Source organism: Watersipora subatra, chromosome 11 (assembly GCF_963576615.1).
Source record: "Watersipora subatra chromosome 11, tzWatSuba1.1, whole genome shotgun sequence".
Lineage (NCBI taxonomy): Eukaryota > Metazoa > Bryozoa > Gymnolaemata > Cheilostomatida > Watersiporidae > Watersipora > Watersipora subatra.
In genome coordinates, this window is record NC_088718.1 from 11,961,433 (window position 1) to 11,979,407 (window position 17,975).

Genomic DNA, 17,975 nt, shown 5'->3' on the forward strand with positions numbered 1-17,975 from the left:
GTACATGTTCATGTACATGAACATGTACTACGTATGCGTTATATATATACATATACTATGTACTATGTACTACGTACGTGTAGTGTGTAACAGTATATATAACTTTGCTGCTGCATTTCCGCGTCAAAACCCTTCTGGCAAGCGTGATCAATTAAAGCGCGACACTTTTTGTAGTCGAAGGATGTACTCTACTCGTGTATAACGAAAACTGTTGCAGCGTCCGATCTCAACATAAAAATAACATATTCTCACTTTCAATCCGAAGAAATCTCTTTTAAAGGAAGTTTGTTACTTTTTCTCGACATAAAGTGACGCGCTATCGTAGATCTTATTAGTTTACCGGCTATCTAATGTCTACGCGTGTCAAGACAGGTGAGTAGTAAGCGCCGTTCTTTGGCTTGTTCTTCTCATCTACGAGTTCGAAAGAAAACAGCCCTACATAGAAAGCTTTTACTTACGCGAACAGGTGTGTTAAAAAGATGTTTACGTCGAACCAAATAAAGCGATGCTTTAGAAATGGTGTAATAGCCTCCAAACGAGTACGCTCGCGTTCGACTGCCGCGCGAGTAGCTTCAACTCCTAACGAAACAATCGTAGTACGTCTACTATATACACGTGTAAATTAGGATTCGTTTGCTTTCTCAACATCTGAAAGAGCGGTTAATCGCGCTGCAACGAAACATTCATGCGTACCATGTAAACTAGGATTCGTTCGCTCTCTCAATATTTAAAAGAGCGGTCAATCGCGCTGCCGGTTATTCGTCCAGCTCGCTCATTAGCTATGAAAAGCTATCGAGTTACTTCGAACGCATAGCTTAAAACTTTGCCATTGCGTAACGAATATTCCCGGCTCAAACGAATCGTTGATATTGTGCAAATTAGGAGTCGTGTGTACTCTCATACTTCGACGGCGTGGTTGTTCGCGCTCGATAATATTCGACTCGTTCACTCATTGGCTAAACGCATAGCGTTCAAGATCTCGCCGATTCGTACGAAGGTTGCAGGCTCGTTACCGCCGCTTCACGCGCTTTAGATTATTTCGTCAGCATTTTGAAAACTACGGTAAATATTTTCCTTTTAAATAATTATAATTGCGTGGAAATGACCTTACGCGAAAGTAGGCTTTTCGCTAGAGATAGTTCCGCAAAGATAAAAACTGATGGAGCAACCTTAGCTACGCGCTGGCCCGCGCTCATCACCGAACTTAGTTGTCGTCGTAACGTAGATTCCACGTTTCGGTTTGTAATTCGATTCGAAACTTTTTGACACAATTTACCTTTTAGACTTTTACGCATCCGCGAGTACGGTTTTGTTTCATCACGATCGAAGACGATCGCTCGAGTTTACATTACGAGAATGCGTATTTTGCGGCGAAAGGCCGAGTCGAGTTTCGTTTAGTTATTTATTTTAGCTTTTAGGTAAACTCGTAACGGCGACATACGAGTTGCGCAATTAAAAGGAAATCTTAACGCGAGTTTCTTGAGCTATTACGCCGCGCAAAATGAAAACGAATCGAAATTATATCCTCTTTAAAATACACGGGTAGCAGCGGCGCATGGCTGGTGAAGATGAGGAGATTGAAGCTAGCCGGATAGCATCAAGTACTAATAATATTCATATTATCCAGTTTCGGCTAAAACCTTTGAATGGAAATGATTTTTTATTTTATATCAAAAGATAGAACGAATTAAAAGACTTTTAAATGGAAATGATTTTTTATTTTATATCAAGAGATAGAGCGAATTAAAGGACTTTTAAATGGAAATGATTTTTTGTTTTAAATCAAGAGATAGAGCGAATTAAAAGACTTTTAAATGGAAATGATTTTTTGTTTTAAATCAAGAGATAGAGCGAATTAAAAGACTTTTAAATGGAAATGATTTTTTATTTTACATCAAGAGATAGAGCGAATTAAAAGACTTTCAAGCGGAAATGATTTTTTATTTTACATCAAGAGATAGAGCGAATTAAAAGACTTTCAAGCGGAAATGATTTTTTATTCTATATCAAGAGATAGAGTGAATTAAAGAAGCTTGAAAATTCTAAATTAGTATAATTTTGATAAAAACTAAAGGTCTACAGCACCCGGTATTCCCAGGCGGTCACCCATCCAAGTACTAACCGGGCTCGACGTTGCTTAGCTTCAGTGATCGGACGAGAACTGGCGTTTTCAACGTGATATGGCCGTAGACATTTAGTAAGCTTCAACAGACGCTAATGAGAAACGTGGCAATAATCAGCGAACGCCCATTGGACAATATAGTCACGGCTTGGTGAGCATTATTATAACTCTGCGTTAATAGCGTGTCTCGAAGAGCGCATCAGTGTCTACGGCCATATCATGTTGAAAACGCCAGTTCTCGTCCGATCACTGAAGCTAAGCAACGTCGAGCCCGGTTAGTACTTGGATGGGTGACCGCCTGGGAATACCGGGTGCTGTAGACTTTTTATTTATTTTTACATCTTGCTATCTTCATCGCGATCTTCGCGCTATCTTCATCTACATGTACATGTACATGTACATGTACATGTACATGTTCATGTACTACGTATGCGTTATATATATATACATATACTATGTACTATGTACTACGTACGTGTAGTGTGTAACAGTATATATAACTTTGCTGCTGCATTTCCGCGTCAAAACCCTTCTGGCAAGCGTGATCAATTAAAGCGCGACACTTTTTGTAGTCGAAGGATGTACTCTACTCGTGTATAACGAAAACTGTTGCAGCATCCGATCTCAACATAAAAATAACATATTCTCACTTTTAATCCGAAGAAATCTCTTTTAAAGGAAGTTTGTTACTTTTTCTCGACATAAAGTGACGCGCTATCGTAGATCTTATTAGTTTACCGGCTATCTAATGTCTACGCGTGTAAAGACAGGTGAGTAGTAAGCGCCGTTCTTTGGCTTGTTCTTCTCATCTACGAGTTCGAAAGAAAACAGCCCTACATAGAAAGCTTTTACTTACGCGAACAGGTGTGTTAAAAAGATGTTCACGTCAAACCAAATAAAGCGATGCTTTAGAAATGGTGTAATAGCCTCCAAACGAGTACGCTCGCGTTCGACCGCCGCGCGAGTAGCTTCAACTCCTAACGAAACAATCGTAGTACGTCTACTATATACACGTGTAAATTAGGATTCGTTTGCTCTCTCAACATCTGAAAGAGCGGTTAATCGCGCTGCAACGAAACATTCATGCGTACCATGTAAACTAGGATTCGTTCGCTCTCTCAATATTTGAAAGAGCGGTCAATCGCGCTGCCGGTTATTCGTCCAGCTCGCTCATTAGCTATGAAAAGCTATCGAGTTACTTCGAACGCATAGCTTAAAACTTTGCCATTGCGTAACGAATATTCCCGGCTCAAACGAATCGTTGAAATTGTGCAAATTAGGAGTCGTGTGTACTCTCATACTTCGACGGCGTGGTTGTTCGCGCTCGATAATATTCGACTCGTTCACTCATTGGCTAAACGCATAGCGTTCAAGATCTCGCCGATTCGTACGAAGGTTGCAGGCTCGTTACCGCCGCTTCACGCGCTTTAGATTATTTCGTCAGCATTTTGAAAACTACGGTAAATATTTTCCTTTTAAATAATTATAATTGCGTGGAAACGACCTTACGCGAAAGTAGGCTTTTCGCTAGAGATATTTCCGCAAAGATAAAAACTGATGGAGCAACCTTAGCTACGCGCTGGCCCGCGCTCATCACCGAACTTAGTTGCCGTCGTAACGTAGATTCCACGTTTCGGTTTGTAATTCGTTTCGAAACTTTTTGACACAATTTACCTTTTAGACTTTTACGCATCCGCGAGTACGGTTTTGTTTCATCACGACCGAAGACGATCGCTCGAGTTTACATTACGAGAATGCGTATTTTGCGGCGTAAGGCCGAGTCGAGTTTCGTTTAGTTATTTATTTTAGCTTTTAGGTAAACTCGTAACGCCGACATACGAGTTGCGCAATTAAAAGGAAATCTTAACGCGAGTTTCTTGAGCTATTACGCCGCGCAAAATGAAAACGAATCGAAATTATATCCTCTTTAAAATACACGGGTAGCAGCGGCGCATGGCTGGTGAAGATGAGGAGATTGAAGCTAGCCGGATAGCATCAAGTACTAATAATATTCATATTATCCAGTTTCGGCTAAAACCTTTGAATGGAAATGATTTTTTATTTTATATCAAAAGATAGAGCGAATTAAAAGACTTTTAAATGGAAATGATTTTTTATTTTATATCAAAAGATAGAGCGAATTAAAAGACTTTTAAATGGAAATGATTTTTTATATCAAAAGATAGAGCGAATTAAAAGACTTTTAAATGGAAATGATTTTTTAATTTATATCAAGAGATAGAGCGAATTAAGAGACTTTTAAATGGGAATGATTTTTTGTTTTAAATCAAGAGATAGAGCGAATTAAAAGACTTTCAAGCGGAAATGATTTTTTATTTTACATCAAGAGATAGAGCGAATTAAAAGACTTTCAAGCGGAAATGATTTTTTATTCTATATCAAGAGATAGAGTGAATTAAAGAAGCTTGAAAATTCTAAATTAGTATAATTTTGATAAAAACTAAAGGTCTACAGCACCCGGTATTCCCAGGCGGTCACCCATCCAAGTACTAACCGGGCTCGACGTTGCTTAGCTTCAGTGATCGGACGAGAACTGGCGTTTTCAACGTGATATGGCCGTAGACATTTAGTAAGCTTCAACAGACGCTAATGAGAAACGTGGCAATAATCAGCGAACGCCCATTGGACAATATAGTCACGGCTTGGTGAGCATTATTATAACTCTGCGTTAATAGCGTGTCTCGAAGAGCGCATCAGTGTCTACGGCCATATCACGTTGAAAACGCCAGTTCTCGTCCGATCACTGAAGCTAAGCAACGTCGAGCCCGGTTAGTACTTGGATGGGTGACCGCCTGGGAATACCGGGTGCTGTAGACTTTTTATTTATTTTTACATCTTGCTATCTTCATCGCGATCTACGCGCTATCTTCATCTACATGTACATGTACATGTTCATGTACATGAACATGTACTACGTATGCGTTATATATATATACATATACTATGTACTATGTACTATGTACTACGTACGTGTAGTGTGTAACAGTATATATAACTTTGCTGCTGCATTTCCGCGTCAAAACCCTTCTGGCAAGCGTGATCAATTAAAGCGCGACACTTTTTGTAGTCGAAGGATGTACTCTACTCGTGTATAACGAAAACTGTTGCAGCGTCCGATCTCAACATAAAAATAACATATTCTCACTTTTAATCCGAAGAAATCTCTTTTAAAGGAAGTTTGTTACTTTTTCTCGACATAAAGTGACGCGCTATCGTAGATCTTATTAGTTTACCGGCTATCTAATGTCTACGCGTGTAAAGACAGGTGAGTAGTAAGCGCCGTTCTTTGGCTTGTTCTTCTCATCTACGAGTTCGAAAGAAAACAGCCCTACATAGAAAGCTTTTACTTACGCGAACAGGTGTGTTAAAAAGATGTTCACGTCGAACCAAATAAAGCGATGCTTTAGAAATGGTGTAATAGCCTCCAAACGAGTACGCTCGCGTTCGACCGCCGCGCGAGTAGCTTCAACTCCTAACGAAACAATCGTAGTACGTCTACTATATACACGTGTAAATTAGGATTCGTTTGCTCTCTCAACATCTGAAAGAGCGGTTAATCGCGCTGCAACGAAACATTCATGCGTACCATGTAAACTAGGATTCGTTCGCTCTCTCAATATTTGAAAGAGCGGTCAATCGCGCTGCCGGTTATTCGTCCAGCTCGCTCATTAGCTATGAAAAGCTATCGAGTTACTTCGAACGCATAGCTTAAAACTTTGCCATTGCGTAACGAATATTCCCGGCTCAAACGAATCGTTGATATTGTGCAAATTAGGAGTCGTGTGTACTCTCATACTTCGACGGCGTGGTTGTTCGCGCTCGATAATATTCGACTCGTTCACTCTTTGGCTAAACGCATAGCGTTCAAGATCTCGCCCGTTCGTACGAAGGTTGCAGGCTCGTTACCGCCGCTTCACGCGCTTTAGATTATTTCGTCAGCATTTTGAAAACTACGGTAAATATTTTCCTTTTAAATAATTATAATTGCGTGGAAATGACCTTACGCGAAAGTAGGCTTTTCGCTAGAGATAGTTCCGCAAAGATAAAAACTGATGGAGCAACCTTAGCTACGCGCTGGCCCGCGCTCATCACCGAACTTAGTTGCCGTCGTAACGTAGATTCCACGTTCCGGTTTGTAATTCGTTTCGAAACTTTTTGACACAATATACCTTTTAGACTTTTACGCATCCGCGAGTACGGTTTTGTTTCATCACGATCGAAGACGATCGCTCGAGTTTACATTACGAGAATGCGTATTTTGCGGCGAAAGGCCGAGTCGAGTTTCATTTAGTTATTTATTTTAGCTTTTAGGTAAACTCGTAACGCCGACATACGAGTTGCGCAATTAAAAGGAAATCTTAACACGAGTTTCTTGAGCTATTACGCCGCGCAAAATGAAAACGAATCGAAATTATATCCTCTTTAAAATACACGGGTAGCAGCGGCGCATGGCTGGTGAAGATGAGGAGATTGAAGCTAGCCGGATAGCATCAAGTACTAATAATATTCATATTATCCAGTTTCGGCTAAAACCTTTGAATGGAAATGATTTTTTATTTTATATCAAAAGATAGAGCGAATTAAAAGACTTTTAAATGGAAATGATTTTTTATTTTATATCAAAAGATAGAGCGAATTAAAAGACTTTTAAATGGAAATGATTTTTTATTTTATATCAAGAGATAGAGCGAATTAAGAGACTTTTAAATGGAAATGATTTTTTGTTTTAAATCAAGAGATAGAGCGAATTAAAAGACTTTTAAATGGAAATGATTTTTTATTTTACATCAAGAGATAGAGCGAATTAAAAGACTTTCAAGCGGAAATGATTTTTTATTTTACATCAAGAGATAGAGCGAATTAAAAGACTTTCAAGCGGAAATGATTTTTTATTCTATATCAAGAGATAGAGTGAATTAAAGAAGCTGGAAAATTCTAAATTAGTATAATTTTGATAAAAACTAAAGGTCTACAGCACCCGGTATTCCCAGGCGGTCACCCATCCAAGTACTAACCGGGCTCGACGTTGCTTAGCTTCAGTGATCGGACGAGAACTGGCGTTTTCAACGTGATATGGCCGTAGACATTTAGTAAGCTTCAACAGACGCTAATGAGAAACGTGGCAATAATCAGCGAACGCCCATTGGACAATATAGTCACGGCTTGGTGAGCATTATTATAACTCTGCGTTAATAGCGTGTCTCGAAGAGCGCATCAGTGTCTACGGCCATATCACGTTGAAAACGCCAGTTCTCGTCCGATCACTGAAGCTAAGCAACGTCGAGCCCGGTTAGTACTTGGATGGGTGACCGCCTGGGAATACCGGGTGCTGTAGACTTTTTATTTATTTTTACATCTTGCTATCTTCATCGCGATCTTCGCGCTATCTTCATCTACATGTACATGTACATGTTCATGTACTACGTATGCGCTATATATATATACATATACTATGTACTATGTACTATGTACTACGTACGTGTAGTGTGTAACAGTATATATAACTTTGCTGCTGCATTTCCGCGTCAAAACCCTTCTGGCAAGCGTGATCAATTAAAGCGCGACACTTTTTGTAGTCGAAGGATGTACTCTACTCGTGTATAACGAAAACTGTTGCAGCATCCGATCTCAACATAAAAATAACATATTCTCACTTTTAATCCGAAGAAATCTCTTTTAAAGGAAGTTTGTTACTTTTTCTCGACATAAAGTGACGCGCTATCGTAGATCTTATTAGTTTACCGGCTATCTAATGTCTACGCGTGTAAAGACAGGTGAGTAGTAAGCGCCGTTCTTTGGCTTGTTCTTCTCATCTACGAGTTCGAAAGAAAACAGCCCTACATAGAAAGCTTTTACTTACGCGAACAGGTGTGTTAAAAAGATGTTCACGTCGAACCAAATAAAGCGATGCTTTAGAAATGGTGTAATAGCCTCCAAACGAGTACGCTCGCGTTCGACCGCCGCGCGAGTAGCTTCAACTCCTAACGAAACAATCGTAGTACGTCTACTATATACACGTGTAAATTAGGATTCGTTTGCTCTCTCAACATCTGAAAGAGCGGTTAATCGCGCTGCAACGAAACATTCATGCGTACCATGTAAACTAGGATTCATTCGCTCTCTCAATATTTGAAAGAGCGGTCAATCGCGCTGCCGGTTATTCGTCCAGCTCGCTCATTAGCTATGAAAAGCTATCGAGTTACTTCGAACGCATAGCTTAAAACTTTGCCATTGCGTAACGAATATTCCCGGCTCAAACGAATCGTTGAAATTGTGCAAATTAGGAGTCGTGTGTACTCTCATACTTCGACGGCGTGGTTGTTCGCGCTCGATAATATTCGACTCGTTCACTCATTGGCTAAACGCATAGCGTTCAAGATCTCGCCGATTCGTACGAAGGTTGCAGGCTCGTTACCGCCGCTTCACGCGCTTTAGATTATTTCGTCAGCATTTTGAAAACTACGGTAAATATTTTCCTTTTAAATAATTATAATTGCGTGGAAATGACCTTACGCGAAAGTAGGCTTTTCGCTAGAGATATTTCCGCAAAGATAAAAACTGATGGAGCAACCTTAGCTACGCGCTGGCCCGCGCTCATCACCGAACTTAGTTGCCGTCGTAACGTAGATTCCACGTTTCGGTTTGTAATTCGTTTCGAAACTTTTTGACACAATTTACCTTTTAGACTTTTACGCATCCGCGAGTACGGTTTTGTTTCATCACGACCGAAGACGATCGCTCGAGTTTACATTACGAGAATGCGTATTTTGCGGCGTAAGGCCGAGTCGAGTTTCGTTTAGTTATTTATTTTAGCTTTTAGGTAAACTCGTAACGCCGACATACGAGTTGCGCAATTAAAAGGAAATCTTAACGCGAGTTTCTTGAGCTATTACGCCGCGCAAAATGAAAACGAATCGAAATTATATCCTCTTTAAAATACACGGGTAGCAGCGGCGCATGGCTGGTGAAGATGAGGAGATTGAAGCTAGCCGGATAGCATCAAGTACTAATAATATTCATATTATCCAGTTTCGGCTAAAACCTTTGAATGGAAATGATTTTTTATTTTATATCAAAAGATAGAGCGAATTAAAAGACTTTTAAATGGAAATGATTTTTTATTTTATATCAAAAGATAGAGCGAATTAAAAGACTTTTAAATGGAAATGATTTTTTATATCAAAAGATAGAGCGAATTAAAAGACTTTTAAATGGAAATGATTTTTTAATTTATATCAAGAGATAGAGCGAATTAAGAGACTTTTAAATGGGAATGATTTTTTGTTTTAAATCAAGAGATAGAGCGAATTAAAAGACTTTTAAATGGAAATGATTTTTTATTTTACATCAAGAGATAGAGCGAATTAAAAGACTTTCAAGCGGAAATGATTTTTTATTTTACATCAAGAGATAGAGCGAATTAAAAGACTTTCAAGCGGAAATGATTTTTTATTCTATATCAAGAGATAGAGTGAATTAAAGAAGCTTGAAAATTCTAAATTAGTATAATTTTGATAAAAACTAAAGGTCTACAGCACCCGGTATTCCCAGGCGGTCACCCATCCAAGTACTAACCGGGCTCGACGTTGCTTAGCTTCAGTGATCGGACGAGAACTGGCGTTTTCAACGTGATATGGCCGTAGACATTTAGTAAGCTTCAACAGACGCTAATGAGAAACGTGGCAATAATCAGCGAACGCCCATTGGACAATATAGTCACGGCTTGGTGAGCATTATTATAACTCTGCGTTAATAGCGTGTCTCGAAGAGCGCATCAGTGTCTACGGCCATATCACGTTGAAAACGCCAGTTCTCGTCCGATCACTGAAGCTAAGCAACGTCGAGCCCGGTTAGTACTTGGATGGGTGACCGCCTGGGAATACCGGGTGCTGTAGACTTTTTATTTATTTTTACATCTTGCTATCTTCATCGCGATCTTCGCGCTATCTTCATCTACATGTACATGTACATGTACATGTTCATGTACATGAACATGTACTACGTATGCGTTATATATATATACATATACTATGTACTATGTACTACGTACGTGTAGTGTGTAACAGTATATATAACTTTGCTGCTGCATTTCCGCGTCAAAACCCTTCTGGCAAGCGTGATCAATTAAAGCGCGACACTTTTTGTAGTCGAAGGATGTACTCTACTCGTGTATAACGAAAACTGTTGCAGCGTCCGATCTCAACATAAAAATAACATATTCTCACTTTTAATCCGAAGAAATCTCTTTTAAAGGAAGTTTGTTACTTTTTCTCGACATAAAGTGACGCGCTATCGTAGATCTTATTAGTTTACCGGCTATCTAATGTCTACGCGTGTAAAGACAGGTGAGTAGTAAGCGCCGTTCTTTGGCTTGTTCTTCTCATCTACGAGTTCGAAAGAAAACAGCCCTACATAGAAAGCTTTTACTTACGCGAACAGGTGTGTTAAAAAGATGTTCACGTCGAACCAAATAAAGCGATGCTTTAGAAATGGTGTAATAGCCTCCAAACGAGTACGCTCGCGTTCGACCGCCGCGCGAGTAGCTTCAACTCCTAACGAAACAATCGTAGTACGTCTACTATATACACGTGTAAATTAGGATTCGTTTGCTCTCTCAACATCTGAAAGAGCGGTTAATCGCGCTGCAACGAAACATTCATGCGTACCATGTAAATTAGGATTCGTTCGCTCTCTCAATATTTGAAAGAGCGGTCAATCGCGCTGCCGGTTATTCGTCCAGCTCGCTCATTAGCTATGAAAAGCTATCGAGTTACTTCGAACGTATAGCTTAAAACTTTGCCATTGCGTAACGAATATTCCCGGCTCAAACGAATCGTTGATATTGTGCAAATTAGGAGTCGTGTGTACTCTCATACTTCGATGGCGTGGTTGTTCGCGCTCGATAATATTCGACTCGTTCACTCATTGGCTAAACGCATAGCGTTCAAGATCTCGCCCGTTCGTACGAAGGTTGCAGGCTCGTTACCGCCGCTTCACGCGCTTTAGATTATTTCGTCAGCATTTTGAAAACTACGGTAAATATTTTCCTTTTAAATAATTATAATTGCGTGGAAATGACCTTACGCGAAAGTAGGCTTTTCGCTAGAGATAGTTCCGCAAAGATAAAAACTGATGGAGCAACTTTAGCTACGCGCTGGCCCGCGCTCATCACCGAACTTAGTTGCCGTCGTAACGTAGATTCCACGTTCCGGTTTGTAATTCGTTTCGAAACTTTTTGACACAATATACCTTTTAGACTTTTACGCATCCGCGAGTACGGTTTTGTTTCATCACGATCGAAGACGATCGCTCGAGTTTACATTACGAGAATGCGTATTTTGCGGCGAAAGGCCGAGTCGAGTTTCATTTAGTTATTTATTTTAGCTTTTAGGTAAACTCGTAACGCCGACATACGAGTTGCGCAATTAAAAGGAAATCTTAACACGAGTTTCTTGAGCTATTACGCCGCGCAAAATGAAAACGAATCGAAATTATATCCTCTTTAAAATACACGGGTAGCAGCGGCGCATGGCTGGTGAAGATGAGGAGATTGAAGCTAGCCGGATAGCATCAAGTACTAATAATATTCATATTATCCAGTTTCGGGTAAAACCTTTGAATGGAAATGATTTTTTATTTTATATCAAAAGATAGAGCGAATTAAAAGACTTTTAAATGGAAATGATTTTTTATTTTATATCAAAAGATAGAGCGAATTAAAAGACTTTTAAATGGAAATGATTTTTTATTTTATATCAAGAGATAGAGCGAATTAAGAGACTTTTAAATGGAAATGATTTTTTGTTTTAAATCAAGAGATAGAGCGAATTAAAAAACTTTTAAATGGAAATGATTTTTTATTTTACATCAAGAGATAGAGCGAATTAAAAGACTTTCAAGCGGAAATGATTTTTTATTTTACATCAAGAGATAGAGCGAATTAAAAGACTTTCAAGCGGAAATGATTTTTTATTCTATATCAAGAGATAGAGTGAATTAAAGAAGCTTGAAAATTCTAAATTAGTATAATTTTGATAAAAACTAAAGGTCTACAGCACCCGGTATTCCCAGGCGGTCACCCATCCAAGTACTAACCGGGCTCGACGTTGCTTAGCTTCAGTGATCGGACGAGAACTGGCGTTTTCAACGTGATATGGCCGTAGACATTTAGTAAGCTTCAACAGACGCTAATGAGAAACGTGGCAATAATCAGCGAACGCCCATTGGACAATATAGTCACGGCTTGGTGAGCATTATTATAACTCTGCGTTAATAGCGTGTCTCGAAGAGCGCATCAGTGTCTACGGCCATATCACGTTGAAAACGCCAGTTCTCGTCCGATCACTGAAGCTAAGCAACGTCGAGCCCGGTTAGTACTTGGATGGGTGACCGCCTGGGAATACCGGGTGCTGTAGACTTTTTATTTATTTTTACATCTTGCTATCTTCATCGCGATCTTCGCGCTATCTTCATCTACATGTACATGTACATGTACATGTTCATGTACATGAACATGTACTACGTATGCGTTATATATATATACATATACTATGTACTATGTACTATGTACTACGTACGTGTAGTGTGTAACAGTATATATAACTTTGCTGCTGCATTTCCGCGTCAAAACCCTTCTGGCAAGCGTGATCAATTAAAGCGCGACACTTTTTGTAGTCGAAGGATGTACTCTACTCGTGTATAACGAAAACTGTTGCAGCGTCCGATCTCAACATAAAAATAACATATTCTCACTTTTAATCCGAAGAAATCTCTTTTAAAGGAAGTTTGTTACTTTTTCTCGACATAAAGTGACGCGCTATCGTAGATCTTATTAGTTTACCGGCTATCTAATGTCTACGCGTGTAAAGACAGGTGAGTAGTAAGCGCCGTTCTTTGGCTTGTTCTTCTCATCTACGAGTTCGAAAGAAAACAGCCCTACATAGAAAGCTTTTACTTACGCGAACAGGTGTGTTAAAAAGATGTTCACGTCGAACCAAATAAAGCGATGCTTTAGAAATGGTGTAATAGCCTCCAAACGAGTACGCTCGCGTTCGACCGCCGCGCGAGTAGCTTCAACTCCTAACGAAACAATCGTAGTACGTCTACTATATACACGTGTAAATTAGGATTCGTTTGCTCTCTCAACATCTGAAAGAGCGGTTAATCGCGCTGCAACGAAACATTCATGCGTACCATGTAAACTAGGATTTGTTCGCTCTCTCAATATTTGAAAGAGCGGTCAATCGCGCTGCCGGTTATTCGTCCAGCTCGCTCATTAGCTATGAAAAGCTATCGAGTTACTTCGAACGCATAGCTTAAAACTTTGCCATTGCGTAACGAATATTCCCGGCTCAAACGAATCGTTGATATTGTGCAAATTAGGAGTCATGTGTACTCTCATACTTCGACGGCGTGGTTGTTCGCGCTCGATAATATTCGACTCGTTCACTCTTTGGCTAAACGCATAGCGTTCAAGATCTCGCCCGTTCGTACGAAGGTTGCAGGCTCGTTACCGCCGCTTCACGCGCTTTAGATTATTTCGTCAGCATTTTGAAAACTACGGTAAATATTTTCCTTTTAAATAATTATAATTGCGTGGAAATGACCTTACGCGAAAGTAGGCTTTTCGCTAGAGATAGTTCCGCAAAGATAAAAACTGATGGAGCAACCTTAGCTACGCGCTGGCCCGCGCTCATCACCGAACTTAGTTGCGGTCGTAACGTAGATTCCACGTTCCGGTTTGTAATTCGTTTCGAAACTTTTTGACACAATATACCTTTTAGACTTTTACGCATCCGCGAGTACGGTTTTGTTTCATCACGATCGAAGACGATCGCTCGAGTTTACATTACGAGAATGCGTATTTTGCGGCGAAAGGCCGAGTCGAGTTTCGTTTAGTTATTTATTTTAGCTTTTAGGTAAACTCGTAACGCCGACATACGAGTTGCGCAATTAAAAGGAAATCTTAACACGAGTTTCTTGAGCTATTACGCCGCGCAAAATGAAAACAAATCGAAATTATATCCTCTTTAAAATACACGGGTAGCAGCGGCGCATGGCTGGTGAAGATGAGGAGATTGAAGCTAGCCGGATAGCATCAAGTACTAATAATATTCATATTATCCAGTTTCGGCTAAAACCTTTGAATAGAAATGATTTTTTATTTCATATCAAAAGATAGAGCGAATTAAAAGACTTTTAAATGGAAATGATTTTTTGTTTTATATCAAAAGATAGAGCGAATTAAAAGACTTTTAAATGGAAATGATTTTTTATTTTATATCAAAAGATAGAGCGAATTAAAAGACTTTTAAATGGAAATGATTTTTTATTTTATATCAAAAGATAGAGCGAATTAAAAGACTTTTAAATGGAAGTGATTTTTTATTTTATATCAAGAGATAGAGTGAATTAAAAGACTTTCAAGCGGAAATGATTTTTTATTCTATATCAAGAGATAGAGTGAATTAAAGAAGCTTGAAAATTCTAAATTAGTATAATTTTGATAAAAACTAAAGGTCTACAGCACCCGGTATTCCCAGGCGGTCACCCATCCAAGTACTAACCGGGCTCGACGTTGCTTAGCTTCAGTGATCGGACGAGAACTGGCGTTTTCAACGTGATATGGCCGTAGACATTTAGTAAGCTTCAACAGACGCTAATGAGAAACGTGGCAATAATCAGCGAACGCCCATTGGACAATATAGTCACGGCTTGGTGAGCATTATTATAACTCTGCGTTAATAGCGTGTCTCGAAGAGCGCATCAGTGTCTACGGCCATATCACGTTGAAAACGCCAGTTCTCGTCCGATCACTGAAGCTAAGCAACGTCGAGCCCGGTTAGTACTTGGATGGGTGACCGCCTGGGAATACCGGGTGCTGTAGACTTTTTATTTATTTTTACATCTTGCTATCTTCATCGCGATCTTCGCGCTATCTTCATCTACATGTACATGTACATGTACATGTTCATGTACTACGTATGCGTTATATATATATACATATACTATGTACTATGTACTATGTACTACGTACGTGTAGTGTGTAACAGTATATATAACTTTGCTGCTGCATTTCCGCGTCAAAACCCTTCTGGCAAGCGTGATCAATTAAAGCGCGACACTTTTTGTAGTCGAAGGATGTACTCTACTCGTGTATAACGAAAACTGTTGCAGCGTCCGATCTCAACATAAAAATAACATATTCTCACTTTTAATCCGAAGAAATCTCTTTTAAAGGAAGTTTGTTACTTTTTCTCGACATAAAGTGACGCGCTATCGTAGATCTTATTAGTTTACCGGCTATCTAATGTCTACGCGTGTAAAGACAGGTGAGTAGTAAGCGCCGTTCTTTGGCTTGTTCTTCTCATCTACGAGTTCGAAAGAAAACAGCCCTACATAGAAAGCTTTTACTTACGCGAACAGGTGTGTTAAAAAGATGTTCACGTCGAACCAAATAAAGCGATGCTTTAGAAATGGTGTAATAGCCTCCAAACGAGTACGCTCGCGTTCGACCGCCGCGCGAGTAGCTTCAACTCCTAACGAAACAATCGTAGTACGTCTACTATATACACGTGTAAATTAGGATTCGTTTGCTCTCTCAACATCTGAAAGAGCGGTTAATCGCGCTGCAACGAAACATTCATGCGTACCATGTAAACTAGGATTCGTTCGCTCTCTCAATATTTGAAAGAGCGGTCAATCGCGCTGCCGGTTATTCGTCCAGCTCGCTCATTAGCTATGAAAAGCTATCGAGTTACTTCGAACGCATAGCTTAAAACTTTGCCATTGCGTAACGAATATTCCCGGCTCAAACGAATCGTTGATATTGTGCAAATTAGGAGTCGTGTGTACTCTCATACTTCGACGGCGTGGTTGTTCGCGCTCGATAATATTCGACTCGTTCACTCTTTGGCTAAACGCATAGCGTTCAAGATCTCGCCCGTTCGTACGAAGGTTGCAGGCTCGTTACCGCCGCTTCACGCGCTTTAGATTATTTCGTCAGCATTTTGAAAACTACGGTAAATATTTTCCTTTTAAATAATTATAATTGCGTTGAAATGACCTTACGCGAAAGTAGGCTTTTCGCTAGAGATAGTTCCGCAAAGATAAAAACTGATGGAGCAACCTTAGCTACGCGCTGGCCCGCGCTCATCACCGAACTTAGTTGCCGTCGTAACGTAGATTCCACGTTCCGGTTTGTAATTCGTTTCGAAACTTTTTGACACAATATACCTTTTAGACTTTTACGCATCCGCGAGTACGGTTTTGTTTCATCACGATCGAAGACGATCGCTCGAGTTTACATTACGAGAATGCGTATTTTGCGGCGAAAGGCCGAGTCGAGTTTCATTTAGTTATTTATTTTAGCTTTTAGGTAAACTCGTAACGCCGACATACGAGTTGCGCAATTAAAAGGAAATCTTAACACGAGTTTCTTGAGCTATTACGCCGCGCAAAATGAAAACGAATCGAAATTATATCCTCTTTAAAATACACGGGTAGCAGCGGCGCATGGCTGGTGAAGATGAGGAGATTGAAGCTAGCCGGATAGCATCAAGTACTAATAATATTCATATTATCCAGTTTCGGCTAAAACCTTTGAATGGAAATGATTTTTTATTTTATATCAAAAGATAGAGCGAATTAAAAGACTTTTAAATGGAAATGATTTTTTATTTTATATCAAAAGATAGAGCGAATTAAAAGACTTTTAAATGGAAATGATTTTTTATTTTACATCAAAAGATAGAGCGAATTAAAAGACTTTTAAATGGAAATGATTTTCTAGTTTATATCAAAAGATAGAGCGAATTAAAAGACTTTTAAATGGAAATGATTTTTTATTTTATATCAAGAGATAGAGCGAATTAAGAGACTTTTAAATGGAAATGATTTTTTGTTTTAAATCAAGAGATAGAGCGAATTAAAAGACTTTTAAATGGAAATGATTTTTTATTTTACATCAAGAGATAGAGCGGATTAAAAGACTTTCAAGCGAAAATGATTTTTTATTTTACATCAAGAGATAGAGCGAATTAAAAGACTTTCAAGCGGAAATGATTTTTTATTCTATATCAAGAGATAGAGTGAATTAAAGAAGCTTGAAAATTCTAAATTAGTATAATTTTGATAAAAACTAAAGGTCTACAGCACCCGGTATTCCCAGGCGGTCACCCATCCAAGCACTAACCGGGCTCGACGTTGCTTAGCTTCAGTGATCGGACGAGAACTGGCGTTTTCAACGTGATATGGCCGTAGACATTTAGTAAGCTTCAACAGACGCTAATGAGAAACGTGGCAATAATCAGCGAACGCCCATTGGACAATATAGTCACGGCTTGGTGAGCATTATTATAACTCTGCGTTAATAGCGTGTCTCGAAGAGCGCATCAGTGTCTACGGCCATATCACGTTGAAAACGCCAGTTCTCGTCCGATCATTGAAGCTAAGCAACGTCGAGCCCGGTTAGTACTTGGATGGGTGACCGCCTGGGAATACCGGGTGCTGTAGACTTTTTATTTATTTTTACATCTTGCTATCTTCATCGCGATCTTCGCGCTATCTTCATCTACATGTACATGTACATGTACATGTACATGTTCATGTACATGAACATGTACTACGTATGCGTTATATATATATACATATACTATGTACTATGTACTATGTACTACGTACGTGTAGTGTGTAACAGTATATATAACTTTGCTGCTGCATTTCCGCGTCAAAACCCTTCTGGCAAGCGTGATCAATTAAAGCGCGACACTTTTTGTAGTCGAAGGATGTACTCTACTCGTGTATAACGAAAACTGTTGCAGCATCCGATCTC

The 17,975-nt window shown here is 39.5% G+C and overlaps 14 non-coding genes across 14 annotated transcripts; 7 read left to right on the plus strand and 7 right to left on the minus strand.

Annotated features, from left to right (window-relative positions):
- Positions 1-2,073: 2,073 nt before the first annotated feature.
- LOC137409343 (5S ribosomal RNA) lies at positions 2,074-2,192 on the minus strand. Its single transcript, XR_010980568.1, has one exon. It is a non-coding gene; the product is annotated as a 5S ribosomal RNA (ribosomal RNA).
- A 134-nt stretch (positions 2,193-2,326) lies between these two features.
- Positions 2,327-2,445, plus strand: LOC137409111 (5S ribosomal RNA). Its single transcript, XR_010980354.1, has one exon. It is a non-coding gene; the product is annotated as a 5S ribosomal RNA (ribosomal RNA).
- A 2,143-nt stretch (positions 2,446-4,588) lies between these two features.
- LOC137409356 (5S ribosomal RNA) lies at positions 4,589-4,707 on the minus strand. Its single transcript, XR_010980580.1, has one exon. It is a non-coding gene; the product is annotated as a 5S ribosomal RNA (ribosomal RNA).
- Positions 4,708-4,841: 134 nt separating this feature from the next.
- LOC137409525 (5S ribosomal RNA) lies at positions 4,842-4,960 on the plus strand. Its single transcript, XR_010980740.1, has one exon. It is a non-coding gene; the product is annotated as a 5S ribosomal RNA (ribosomal RNA).
- A 2,149-nt stretch (positions 4,961-7,109) lies between these two features.
- Positions 7,110-7,228, minus strand: LOC137409367 (5S ribosomal RNA). Its single transcript, XR_010980591.1, has one exon. It is a non-coding gene; the product is annotated as a 5S ribosomal RNA (ribosomal RNA).
- Positions 7,229-7,362: 134 nt separating this feature from the next.
- On the plus strand, positions 7,363-7,481 carry LOC137409526 (5S ribosomal RNA). The gene has a single exon (XR_010980741.1). It is a non-coding gene; the product is annotated as a 5S ribosomal RNA (ribosomal RNA).
- Positions 7,482-9,669: 2,188 nt separating this feature from the next.
- On the minus strand, positions 9,670-9,788 carry LOC137409379 (5S ribosomal RNA). Its single transcript, XR_010980602.1, has one exon. It is a non-coding gene; the product is annotated as a 5S ribosomal RNA (ribosomal RNA).
- Positions 9,789-9,922: 134 nt separating this feature from the next.
- Positions 9,923-10,041, plus strand: LOC137409527 (5S ribosomal RNA). The gene has a single exon (XR_010980742.1). It is a non-coding gene; the product is annotated as a 5S ribosomal RNA (ribosomal RNA).
- Positions 10,042-12,189: 2,148 nt separating this feature from the next.
- Positions 12,190-12,308, minus strand: LOC137409391 (5S ribosomal RNA). Its single transcript, XR_010980613.1, has one exon. It is a non-coding gene; the product is annotated as a 5S ribosomal RNA (ribosomal RNA).
- Positions 12,309-12,442: 134 nt separating this feature from the next.
- Positions 12,443-12,561, plus strand: LOC137409528 (5S ribosomal RNA). The gene has a single exon (XR_010980743.1). It is a non-coding gene; the product is annotated as a 5S ribosomal RNA (ribosomal RNA).
- Positions 12,562-14,660: 2,099 nt separating this feature from the next.
- LOC137409402 (5S ribosomal RNA) lies at positions 14,661-14,779 on the minus strand. Its single transcript, XR_010980624.1, has one exon. It is a non-coding gene; the product is annotated as a 5S ribosomal RNA (ribosomal RNA).
- Positions 14,780-14,913: 134 nt separating this feature from the next.
- LOC137409529 (5S ribosomal RNA) lies at positions 14,914-15,032 on the plus strand. The gene has a single exon (XR_010980744.1). It is a non-coding gene; the product is annotated as a 5S ribosomal RNA (ribosomal RNA).
- A 2,255-nt stretch (positions 15,033-17,287) lies between these two features.
- LOC137409178 (5S ribosomal RNA) lies at positions 17,288-17,406 on the minus strand. Its single transcript, XR_010980416.1, has one exon. It is a non-coding gene; the product is annotated as a 5S ribosomal RNA (ribosomal RNA).
- Positions 17,407-17,540: 134 nt separating this feature from the next.
- Positions 17,541-17,659, plus strand: LOC137409155 (5S ribosomal RNA). Its single transcript, XR_010980395.1, has one exon. It is a non-coding gene; the product is annotated as a 5S ribosomal RNA (ribosomal RNA).
- The last annotated feature ends 316 nt before the right edge of the window (positions 17,660-17,975 follow it).